The following is a 10,374-nucleotide window of genomic DNA, read 5'->3' as shown; positions in this document are numbered from 1 at the left end:
TTCTTCTTAGCGATCTGTCTACAATCCATAAGCCTTCTATCGAATCGGTTATGCCTTTTAACATTCTGTTTAAGTACCAAATAATAGGATGTGGAAATCGCAAACAAGGTATAACCGAGGAAGAGAGAGAACTATTGAATGTTCTAAATGAAGAGATTTTACAACATTAACAAGAACTACTTCCTTTGGTCAATGTTAAGGAGTGGTTTTATTTTCCTTTGCAAAATAATGTGGTTATTAAATATGTCAATGGACAACAAAAAAGTGTTAATCCTAAGTCCATATTGCAATCCAATGATCTTTATATTTTAAGAGATTTAGATTTCTTGAAGCTTTCTAACGTTTTTAAAGCAAGAGCACATTTGGATTTGGAGAATGAGGTGGCTGAGAAGGTTAAATGGCTGTTAGATTGTCAAAATTATGAATTCGATTTTGATGATCTTCAAAGCTATTTTGGTTCTGATTCAGAGGTTTAAAGTAAATCAGATGAAATATATTAGTTATATTTTTTATAAATATAAATTTTGACTCTATTGTTGACTTTGCTTTGTTCCTTTATGTTAGTAGTTTACTTCATATACATAGGCTTCTAAAAAAGTAGAATACACACTTATAATCGTTTGTTTTTGTTTTGTCAGGTTGTTATGACAGTTTGCTGTTTTTGGTGAATTGTGATCGAAGGTCATTTTTTGTAGACTTAACTTCCACATGTTTATGTTTTCTTTTAGAATATACCTTTATGTTTATATTTAGTTAACGCATAAAGATTGTATTAACGGTATTAGAATTTTAATTATTTGGTATTAGTGATTACTTTTAAAATGTCTGTCTCTCTAATATTATAGTTTCAATATACTTTAATTTGTGATTACCAAATTGATTCATTTGTTTTGTTTCTGGTTATAAACGTAGGTTGTATTTTATATGAAGTATTATTTTAGATAGGTTTTGTTTTTAAAGGTTATGATTGTCTATATTTAATTGCTAATTGTTACATTTTCTCATTTTTCTTTATACCTCAACATAAGTAGCTACATATTTAAATATCACCCTTTCATTATGATATACATTAACTTTTTGGTTACTTAATTACGTTCAATGGTTTGTTTATATTTTTCAGGTGTTTAAGGTGGATGATTTTCTTTTGGACGGAAATTTTCAAGGTCATCATGTTCAAGTCATGTTAATATCTAATGGTTTAATGTGTTTGATAAGACAATGAAATATTTGTATCTATTAGGTTATTATGTAGACAATGGTTTGCTGTTTTTTTTTTGTGGATGTTTTTGAATGTTTATATATCATTATATTGTATGGTAGTTTATATACATTTTGTTATATATCTATTGTCAACCCGTGTCTAACACGGGCACTATCCTAGTATATATTTATAAAAATGACATTCATTTATAAAATACTTAGCCAAATAAAATATCACATAAAGAGATTGTTATTTAATAACGTTTACATTTAAATTAATACAAATAACAATATATAATAACATTTAAATAAAAATCCTTTCATAAAATACGTATTTTAAATATCTTAAGTACAAGATTATTCCGTATTTTACATCTAAAACTTATTGTTAAAATCCTTATCATCAACCTTTAACATTTTTTACCAACTAAAGTATATACATATATATATACTAGTAGATGCCCGCGCGATGTGACGGCAGCGACACTTTACATCGGGCTTTTTTTTACAGCTTGCCTAATATATGAGTGTTCACGGGTTAACTGCCGCACCAAGGCAAGCTTGACTCAGTTTCGAAACCAAGCTGAAGATATGAGCTCAATCTAAGATTTATTCTAATTTTTAAACCAAGCTAGCTTGGTTGGTTTAATTATAGAAAGAAAATTTTATAAACACATATCAACCAAACACACAATAAGTCCATAATGAATTCAACTTAATGCACAACTCAAAGGCAACCAAAACCTGGGTAAACGACTACTTAATTCGTGAACACGAAACTGAGTAGCCCATCATCCAATTAAACACTATAATTTATTCTGTAATAATAACTTTACTTCTTTAACAATACAAACGTACATGAAGTAAAATTGAGAATAAATATAAGATGGTCAAAAAATGGTGTTATTTCTACAATATGATTACCAGTAAATGAGTATAAACAAAGACATGATCATTTACTTTGCCTTGAAGCAAATGTTCTATGAAAAGTAGAACCACTATCAAGTAACCTGAAACCGCTACTTAATAGGGTATGTTGACTTTTAAAGTCAAACACGCTACTAGATTTATTGTAAGCAAAATTGATATACCGAGTCAATCAAAAGCTTCTCCCCGTGTTACCTTCGAAAGGGTCTTCCATATGCCTTATGACTTCCAAAGTCACTCGTTTGCATCCTTGATGCAGCACTATCCAATGGCTGAAAAAAATACCTCAAATTTAATCACCTTAATCTATAGATTAATGTAATATGAACTGATACACAGTGACTTGTGACTAACCTGGGACCTGGGTTATTGCAATTGTACATGCGGCTGCAACCAACAGCAATAAGCTCCTCTCAAATTGCAAACTCATAACGGAACTCTCAAATTCACATTTGTTTAAGCTCTTTCTCTGATATCACCAGTAGCATTAACATATAAAGCATATTATTTATATACTTTTTATTTAAACTATTAAATATATATTTACATAATAATTACTGTTATCTATAAGTTATGATAAAATAACTAAATAAAATATATTATGTTTTTAACAATTATAACTCAAATATAAATATAAAAAATATGTATATAGATGTACAATAATATATTACAAATTATTAAAATAAGTCAAGTCAAGTCAGCCCAAGCTCGGATCGAGCTTAGAAAACTACTCGCGAGCCAATGTCGAGTTTTTAAAATAGAGCTCAAAACAAGTCGGGCTCGAGTCCAAGTATGTTAAACAAGCCAAGTCCAGGCCTTGTTGAGCTCGGGCTTTGATTGGCTCGGCTTGTTTGGAGCTCTAATCATATACTAGTTGGTTAAATGAACAAAAAGGGTCATACAATACTATGGCTCATATTCAACATAATAGAACTAAAATAGTCGGACCCAACCCAAAATTGCCAGTTTGGTCTTTTTTCAAAGAAAAATTCCCAAATCGGTTTCAGTTTTTACCATGTACCTAAAACCAAACCAAACCGAACCATAAAAACCGTAAAAGCGGACTTTTCTTATTCGTGTAATATTAAATGCACTGTTGGGCCTGCTAAAAATGAGTCCACCAAATGTAAAGACACCAATAAGCTTTATAATATGAGTCCAGTAAATTGTTATTTTTTAAAAAACAATCCATTTTTATGCGAATCAAAATTTGGCATTATAAAATGACCCATTTTGACCCGAACGGACTTTTCCTAAAAACTGCATTAACCTGAACTTTTTTTGACTCGGGCCTTCTTTTGATTTTTTTAGCATGGATGGTGACATCATATTAGTTTTTTCATATTTTCTTTCTCATAAACCATTATGACCCGACTGAAATTGATCCATTTCTAAAACTGACTCATATTGATCCTAATTCACTCTTTTTAAAATTTGTATTAACTATAAGCCATTTTAACCCTAAGAAAGCTGGTGTTTAAAAGAAATAAATTCAAATTATTAATGTCAGAATATAAGCAGTGACATAAAATTAATAATGTCATTACAGAATCTAAGCCCGAAGACATGAATCGCCCTAATAATAAATTAGTACCAAATAGAAATAATCATAATCAACTCTAAAATAAATATGCCTATAGTATTATAGATTTAATTTTCAGATAGTGAATTAAATTTCAATTATAGGGGCAACTATATCTGGAGCAGTAATTTCAAAAAAGATTAAATTTCAGTAGTTTCCATAAGCTTGTCTCTGGATCATTCATAATCAAGACATGGAATCAATTTTTATAAAATTTGGTATATGTAAAAGATATGTATGCATATACATTTTAAAACCGTAAAACCTTCGACTATGAATTTAACTCTCATATTTTGTACAGAATATCCCAGAATCATAAAACTATTGAAAATCAGGGTTGAAAACATCACAAAACCTACATACCTGTGATGGCTGTCTTCGATCCGACCCCAAGAAGCTTCAGTTGGTCCCTTTAAACACAGATTACACGTTCAAAACACGGGTATAAAAACGGTCCAGTTGTTTCGACACGTTGGGCATCATCAAAAATGGAAATTATTTAATCTACCATGTGAGCATGTTAATTTGTTTCATGATGCTTGACTCAAAACACATATAGTCACTATGCATTGCAGACTTCATTGATCAACATTTTTAGAATATAAATCCAATTGGGCATCAATGGGAACTCCTAATGATATACCCATCACAAAAAATAGGTAACCATATATAACATGTAAATTATGAAATACATATTACACAAATAACAAACCAGTAATACATACGGTTTCGTTATGTTGGGAGGTTCTTCACCATCTATTCGTTAAGTTGAAGATTCTGAGACTCTGCTTGTCGTTTCTTCTTTTCACGTAAAAGAACGATTACACATTTACATGTGAAAAACATCAAAATCACAGCCAGTGAAGATAGTACAATGAATTCAATCACAATCACTAATCCAAGAGCTGCGCATCATGTTATAAACATTAAAGTAGCACAAATTATATAATAATACAAAATGTTGGTAGCTAAATAAATCAACTTACAATGAGCTACTAATGAATTCATGGGTGATCCTGTTATTAATTTTACAGTAGCTTCGGACATAAGAGGCGCTGACATCATCTCTGAGCAATCGGGATAACAACCGTACCACCCCATATCATTAACCCTCAATATAAGGACTCCAACATGTTTGTCACCCTGCAATCATCATTGTTCATACATTGAATATGTAAGTACTAAAAACATGAAACATGATTGATACTCACATAATAAATTAGTTGCTGAAGAAGAGTGTTGCACTCGTTAATCGTTCCCAGAAATCTATTGCCTTTAACGTTGTTCAAAGTAAAATGTTTTGAGATTTTAACAAATGTTTCAAGGGGTTGCCATTGTTTGCTTCTTTTCACTTCAGTTGTGCTTATAAGCTGAGCTGGCAGTTTGGCTGATAATGTTCCAGAACTTACTTCCACCGAAAACATCACGCGGAAGTCAGTCTCATTCCCTGCCATGAATTATATGTATGGGAATGAAAATAAGTTGAATAGTTATTATCTAATAACTGAATGTACCTGGGAAAGTATGATGATCTGGATCCCAAATGAAGAAATTAAACATGTCTCGTCGTCTATCAAATATCAAGAATCCTTTATTTTCATTCTCATTCTCCAGTATAATAAACTTAGGCACGTTAATAACTGGAGGATCATTAACCGGTTCCACATGTATTGGAACATCCAAATGTCCTTTTCCATTTGTATTAGTGGTGGAGACCGCAATAACATCATCGCCACTGAAGTTCGCGTTTTTGCTTCATAAACAACACGCATGCCAATAATCAAACATTAAAAATGTCAATCACTCGATAATAAATTAATAACCAATCAATCGTATGTAGTACCCAATTTATTGGAGTGACTTTAGCGCAAAGTTAATGACGTCCAAACGGCCCGTTATGTTCAAGCATTCATCTGTTCCTTCCATTTTAGTGACTGTAAGTTCATTCCATATTGGATGCCAAAGTTGCATTAAAAGAAGAGAAAGAAAAACAGTCCCATTTCGTGCGGTCAGGATAAAAGAAATGCTTTCTAGTGGATCTGAATATCCCATCTCAAAGCCAGAAAAACCACTGAGAAAAGAGATTATTAGAACTGCAAAAATGCAAAACATTTTGGAAGTTTCTACTTTCTAGAGCATTTGACAGCTTACCCAAATCGAGGACTGAGAGTATCTTCAACTGCCTCCAACTGTTTCAGAGAAGAAACAACCTTTGGAGGAATAGTGAGGACATTTATGTCCACCTAACCAGCACCAAAATTGCCATGTGGATCTACTACTCTGTAAACAAAATTATCGTATCCGTAATATCCTTTATATGGTGTATATCTTAAGAGAGCTTCATACTTCAAAAGAGATTCATGACTCGGCTGCCAAAACAACAATAATAATAACAAGACCAAATTACGCCTTTCTCATTAATATTCGTTAACGACACAATACATGTTTTACTTATGAACTTATTTAAATCATTTGAGTTAATTACATAAATAGTCCCTAAAAAACTAAAATGCCCTCGTGCGTTCATCTTCCCTAATGATATTATCAGAAACTTCAAATTATACCGTTTCAAATGAAATAAGTCTCCCTTCTCCGTCAAAGAAGATATCATTTTCTAGAACGTTAAACGCCGTGGACTGATCTTGCCAAACATTGACAGTATCATTGTGGACTGTAGGGAACAACTTATCTGAAAGTTACATAATTTGATCATTTCAATCATTAAAAAAATTAAAAAATTGTTTTATGTATTAAAATCAACTTTAAACTTACTATCTAAAACATGGATTCCAAAGGGCCAAGGCAAGAGACGTTTTCGCATATGAAATTCATAACTCATAATATCCGGGACTATATGCTTGGTAGCACCCACTGTAAGTCCCATCATAATTGTCATAAAACCTGCACGGAAAGAAAGAGCCATCCTTTGAAGCTGTCAGTTTCAATTTCCGTTCTTGTGACAATATCGGATTATTTAATGAATCCACCAGTCGCAACAATATATCATTTACAATTCCTGCTGAAGCCTTTTTCCTGTATTTTACAACTCCTGATATAGACAGATTCGCCTCCGCTGCATCAAGTTAAAAACACATATTACATTCTCCAAAATTTATAATAATTAGTCACACACACACACATACATACATACATACATACATATACAAAATTTATAATAATTAGTCACACACACAAAAACATACGTATGGAAATCTCTATCAAAACCCTAGGCCGACGATTCTTCATCCTTTCTCAAATTGAGTGCAATACAGGTAGCAGATGATCGATTACTACTCCCATTCGTCGATTTCATGTGTAAATCGTCATGATTGCTATTTAGGGTTTGTAGTGCTCCACCCCTCTCTGCGTGATCTGATCTCATTTGTAAGTATCTGACTATTTGGCAGCGAGCAGTGTGCTTGTTGTTTTTGATTTCAAATTTGAATCTGGCCGCGTATTTCATCTTCAAACTTTAGAAGCTAAAAGCACTTGTATCATATACTTGAGTTGACTGTACCTCTTAACTTTAAAAGTTTTTGGGTGAAATGACTATTTTGCCCATCTTATATGTATTTTAATATAGTATAGATATATAGGGTGAGGTTAGAATAAGAAGTAAGTTATTTTTAAGATGTGCGAGAAGTAATATCGGGCGTTGGATGTGATCATCTGATGGTGGATATCGTTAGTGTGTTTTTTGTTCAGTGTGTTTTATTTTGTTAGTTCGGTGTGTTTTACTTTTTTAAGGGTCAAAAACACTTCTTACACTTCTTAGGATAGTTTTACTTCTTATTTCAGCCTTGCTCTATATATCTATATATCTTAATCAATATTTGGAAACGATATTAGTTATTGCGTTGGTTTTATAAAGATACTGATATATATAATGTATTTATATTATTTGTATAATGGTTTAAATAACTAACTATATTAATATATAGGATTAAAAATGAGTTATAAAAAATTATACTAAAAATTCGGGCAAAGAGGGTTCGAACCTGCAACCCCCCAACCATCCTCGTTACACAGTGCAAAGGCACCATCCAAGTAGGCTGGTGTCCACCTTGTTGATTAACCAGAAACTTGAATATATAACCATAAAGTATAAAATCCCAAACCAGCCAAGAACCCTAGAAATCGAATAGATCAATCCGTCAAGTGATGATCCAATTAACGTTAGGGTTAACGTACGCAGACTATAGACGAACTGTAATAGCAAAACAATTACCTTATATGATGACAAATCATGGTGCAGTCGGCTAGAAACAGAATAAGAACATGTACTAAATGACCATTCTAACTTAACAGAGTATAGGGTTTTAGTCGGCGATGAAGGTGTGTAGGTCCAGACGCGTTTAATTGAAATATATCAATTGTTTTCGTGTTCCACAAGATCATTCGGGTGTTAGTCACGCTAATAAGGAATAGTGGATCAATAACGATTGAATTAACATATTTAAGGTGTCGGTTAGGCCGTTTATAACAATAATAATATAATTACGAGATAACGTAACAAATATATCGCGAATATTGTGGCCCAAGATAATCAATTAGACAATCGGGTGCAAGATATTGTATACGGGTTCGGGTTTTGGTCCTGGATAACCCGTTTGATAATATGGGTTGTAAAAAAAAGTTACAATCTGGTCCCTACAAATAGGAGATGAAAACATCTTTGAGTAAAACATTGATATTTGGGTCAAAATTGCCAATATGAGTAAGTTATAAATATATAATGTATAATTTATTAAATAGTAGTATAATAATAATTAATCTTTCCGGTAAACGCGATATTTTATAAAATAAAATAACCCGAAAATGGAAACGGGTCTGGTATTTATATAAATTCGAAACCCGAGTTGTTACAGTCTCTCCTACTTTAGGGAATTTCGTCCCGAAATTAAAGAATACTATAACAACACCATGAAAGTTTGAGGAAAAGAAAATTTTAAAATAAAATTAAAAAATTTATCATAACACCGAACCTTGAATAGTTAAAATAACGCCCAAATGCAAATCCGATAAGGGCACTTATATACAGGATTTACCATCGGCATATCCACCATGTCCTTAACATTTCTACATTTGTACCATTATCCCAACTACTTTCAATTCTATATTATGACACACAAATTTATGCTTGTGAATACCTTAATCAGATCTAAGATAATAATAACTATAAACAGATCTAGTTCATGATGCTCTATATTGATTAATATGTTATTATTATGTATTAGTATTAGTATTAGATATATATCTATATGTGTATGTATAATACTATGGTGAAGCTTGAGAGAACAATTGGGCAGAGGTTTAATATGTTAAAACTCAAAACTTAAATTAAATAGTGTATGAAACACTATATATAGAAGATGGGTCTAGTTCGTTACACATTCCGTAACGAACTAGCCACACACTTCGTTACATACAATAAACGGAATAAAACTTAACGAATCACCCCCTGATTCGTTAAACATCCTTAACGAATCAGGAGGAGCATAACTTAAGTCTAGTTCGTTAAACATTCTTAACGAACTAGATGACTACTTTAACAAACTACAATAATATCTTAATTAATTATTACATTAATAAAACGATAAATACATAAACGATAATTACAAAGACTCGAGACGCAAAACCATGTACTAACAGACACCCCCTCGTCTTGAGCTCTTTGTCTTTAATTTACTTGAAGCGCTTGGTCTGCCAATCTCTGCAGCTGTGAATACCATTCTCATGACACACATGAACAATACGCTGAAACTGAATTGCTCGGTCATAGTCTTCACGGCGCTCAAATAAAATCTTATTCTTGAAAAGCATGTCGTTGTCGGTCTCTGTCAAGTTCACGAGCCACATCGGATTGATGATCTTTATCAGCTCAGTCTTTAACCCTTTACACAAAACAATAACGTCCTCGCCAGTTCGGTTGTCGTAGTACCAACGGTTGAATGATAAATACATATGTTGATTCAACGTCTTCACCGGCACACGCTTCATAATCTTTGGCGGCTTTACTTTAAAAACCAACTTTCTCTAGCCCGTCATTGGGATCAATCTCATTGATACGCTTACGAGTAGGGACCTGTGGCTTAAGAAATTTAAACCCATGGTTGACCTCGAATAGCAGATGTTGTTGAAACCGATCTGCGATTCGATCACCCCCACGGTTTATAAACGGCCGACACGCGAGGGTCCGAACATCCCAACGCAGTAACGAGAGAACATCAGTGATCTTTTCATAATATTGGATACCGTTCTCCCATTTGACGATACAAACTTTCAAATAAGAATCATAAAGCCATGAAATAATGTCACCTCGCACTTTAGATATGGTCTTAAAAGACGTCATCTGATTAGCTTCAGCACGAGCGACAACTTCAATCTTCTGCTCTTCATCCATGTATCGATACGCTTCAATGATCTTTCGAGTTTTCTTGTCTCGATTACCAAACCATCTCTAAATGTCAGCATCAGTCGGGTTTTCAATCGAATCAAATCTCGTATCAACCACACGTTTACCCTTTGATACGTTATCCAAATGATTCTCAGCTGCTTTGAATGTTTCCTCAGTAAATACAGGAGCACCCTGATCAACATTGGTGTGTTGAAACAGATCAGGGTATTCCTCAGCTGTCATATCTTCAATCTCTACCTCCTCGTCT

At 32.9% G+C, this 10,374-nt stretch overlaps 1 long non-coding RNA gene and 1 pseudogene across 1 annotated transcript; both read right to left on the bottom strand.

Annotated features, from left to right (window-relative positions):
- Positions 1 to 2,034: 2,034 nt before the first annotated feature.
- On the bottom strand, positions 2,035 to 3,609 carry LOC143578710 (uncharacterized). Its single transcript, XR_013143325.1, has 3 exons — positions 3,452 to 3,609; positions 2,489 to 2,566; positions 2,035 to 2,399 (listed from the first exon to the last, which is right to left on the bottom strand). It is a non-coding gene; the product is annotated as an uncharacterized LOC143578710 (long non-coding RNA).
- An 856-nt stretch (positions 3,610 to 4,465) lies between these two features.
- On the bottom strand, positions 4,466 to 10,112 carry LOC143574687 (protein GAMETE EXPRESSED 2-like; annotated as a pseudogene).
- Positions 10,113 to 10,374: the final 262 nt, after the last annotated feature.

Source organism: Bidens hawaiensis, unplaced genomic scaffold (genome assembly GCF_021521415.1).
Source record: "Bidens hawaiensis isolate Kalapana, Puna unplaced genomic scaffold, B.hawaiensis_p1.1 tig00000142_1, whole genome shotgun sequence".
Taxonomy (NCBI): domain Eukaryota; kingdom Viridiplantae; phylum Streptophyta; class Magnoliopsida; order Asterales; family Asteraceae; genus Bidens; species Bidens hawaiensis.
This window is presented reverse-complemented; position numbering and strand designations above follow the sequence as displayed.